A 2500-nucleotide genomic window follows, 5' to 3' on the forward strand; every position below is an offset into this window, starting at 1 on the left:
CACATGCCGTGCCCATTCAAGGCATTCCGAGAAAGTGAGGTTATTGGAGGCTTCGGATGGCGTGGCTTGCCTTGCCTTGCATTGGCATGCCATGCCCAAGTTGTGGCCTACACCAAGCCATTCAAGCCATGCGTTGCCTTACCTTGGAATTGCTCATCATCCAATGCATTCCGAGAAAGTGAGTGTAGGCGAGGCTAAGGATGGCTTGCCTTGCCTTGCCTTGCATTGGCATGCCATGCCCAAGTTGTGGCCTACACCAAGCCATTCAAGCCATGCGTTGCCTTACCTTGGAATTGCTCATCATCCAATGCATTCCGAGAAAGTGAGTGTAGGCGAGGCTAAGGATGGCTTGCCTCGCCTTGCCTTGGCATGCCGTGCCCATGATGTGGCCTTGACCAAGCCATTCAAGCCATGCGTTGCCTTCGCCTTGGCATGCCGTGGCCTTGCCTCGCCATGCGATGCATTCCGACAAAGTGACGCGAAGCGGAAGCCTATCATGGCGTAAAAATGTCGACAAAATTTTTCGACATTTGAATAATGGGGTTTGACAAGGTTTGAAAAATTCAATACAAATGGTAGGCTTGAATGTCGACAAAGTGACGCGAAGCGGAAGCCTACCACGGCGTAAAAATGTCGACAGATTTTTTCGGACCTTGTCCTGCCATGGGCTGCGCGCAGCATGCCGGCAGCCTGTGCGCAGCGTGCGCACAGCATGTCGGCAGCGTGCGCACAGCATGCCGGCAGCGTGCGCGCACCATGCCGGCAGCCTGTCGACAGAATTTTTCGAAACTTGTCCTGCCATGCGCGCGCGCAGCTTGCGCGCAGCGTGCTGATTCTGTCGACAGTGAGGCTAGCGAAAGTTGTCCTGCCATGGCGTGCGCGCAGCCTGTGCGCGCAGCTTGCGCATCTGTCGACAGTGAGGCTAGCGAAACTTGTCCTGCCATGGCATGCGCGGCGCCTGCGCGCAGCCTGCGCACAACATGCGCGCAGGCTGTGCGCAGCGTGCGCGGAGCTTGCGTGCAGCTTGCGCATCTGTCGACAGTGAGGCTAGCGAAACTTGTCCTGCCATGGCATGCGCGCAGCGTGCGCGCAGTCTGTGCGCAGCATGCGCGCAGCCTGTGCGCGCAGCTTGCGCATCTGTCGACAGTGAGGCTAGCGAAACTTGTCCTGCCATGGCATGCGCGCAGTCTGCGCGCAGTCTGCGCGCAGCATGCGCGCAGCCTGCGCGCAGCATGTGCGCAGCATGCCGGCAGCATGGTTCCAGGTTTTTTCAAATGTCGACAGAATTTTTCAAATCTTGTCAAACCCCGTTTTTATTGAAATTTCCTCGCACAATAAGCTCCCCATAAGTAGTCTATGATTTTTAGGACCTTCTCCAACTTACAAAACTAAAAAATTCCTCCCGGATTTGTTTTAATGATTTTTTCAATTTTACGACTTCTAAAAATAATAAAAAATACTTCCCGACTTCAAAAATTTATGAAACTTTTTCCCATCATAGATTGCATGTTTCTTAGTATCCCTGCAAAAAATCACGTCCAAATACCTTGTATTGAATTATTTAGAGCCCATTATGACTCCTCGCGCATAGGTGATGTCTCTTCCTGTCAAAGGGCTAAATGCATAAAATGCTATATAGGGGGGTGTGTGTTGCCTGCATATGCATGGCAGCCCATGCCTTCCTAGCTGCAGCCCCCTTCCCCCACGCCACACCCATGTCATGTTGCCTCGATATGTTGCCTCGGTATTATGGGTTTGGTGTCGGGGTCGGGGGGCTGCCACCCATGGCGGTGGTGGCCGGAATCCGGCCGCCGCCACCACGCCGCCGCCATGGGTGAGGGAGGAAAAAAAAGGCGTGGAAAGTTGCGAAATGGGGTTGTCTAGGCTTTTTTTTGGCATGGGAGAGCATGGAGTGCTAGGAACTCCTTCTCAAATGCACGGGCATGTCGACCACAACCTCATTTCTCAACAACAACCACCCGTGTGGGGTGGCGGTGGGTGGATAGTCGCGGATTGGGGCTTGCCAAGCCAATGTTTTCAAAAAATTTCATCAAAATTAAAAACAAATGTTTTGTTGCCTTCGGATTTGTGGGCGAGCGGCGAGTCGGAGTGGAGCCGGTAAAGTTTAACCTCGGTGTGCACGGTTGTTTTTAGAAACTCAATCCAATGCCGGGGACGTTGAAAGTGACGCTCTTATGAGTTGCAAACCCGCAAGATTTAAAGAACCTTTTCAAAACAATTTCAAACCAACAAGATTTAAAAACAGAAATTTTCATCAAAATGAAAAACAAATGTTTTGTTGCCTTCGGACTAGTGGGCGAGCGGCGAGTCGGAGTGGAGCCGGTAAAGTTTAACCTCGGTGTGCACGGTTGTTTTTAGAAACTCAATCCAATGCCGGGGACGTTGAAAGTGACGCTCTTATGAGTTGCAAACCCACTAGATTTAAAGAACCTTTTCAAAACAATTTCAAACCAACAAAATTAAAAACAAATGTTTCGTT

This window comes from Prunus avium, unplaced genomic scaffold (genome assembly GCF_965620075.1).
Source record: "Prunus avium unplaced genomic scaffold, drPruAviu1.hap1.1 HAP1_SCAFFOLD_217, whole genome shotgun sequence".
Taxonomy (NCBI): Eukaryota; Viridiplantae; Streptophyta; class Magnoliopsida; order Rosales; family Rosaceae; genus Prunus; species Prunus avium.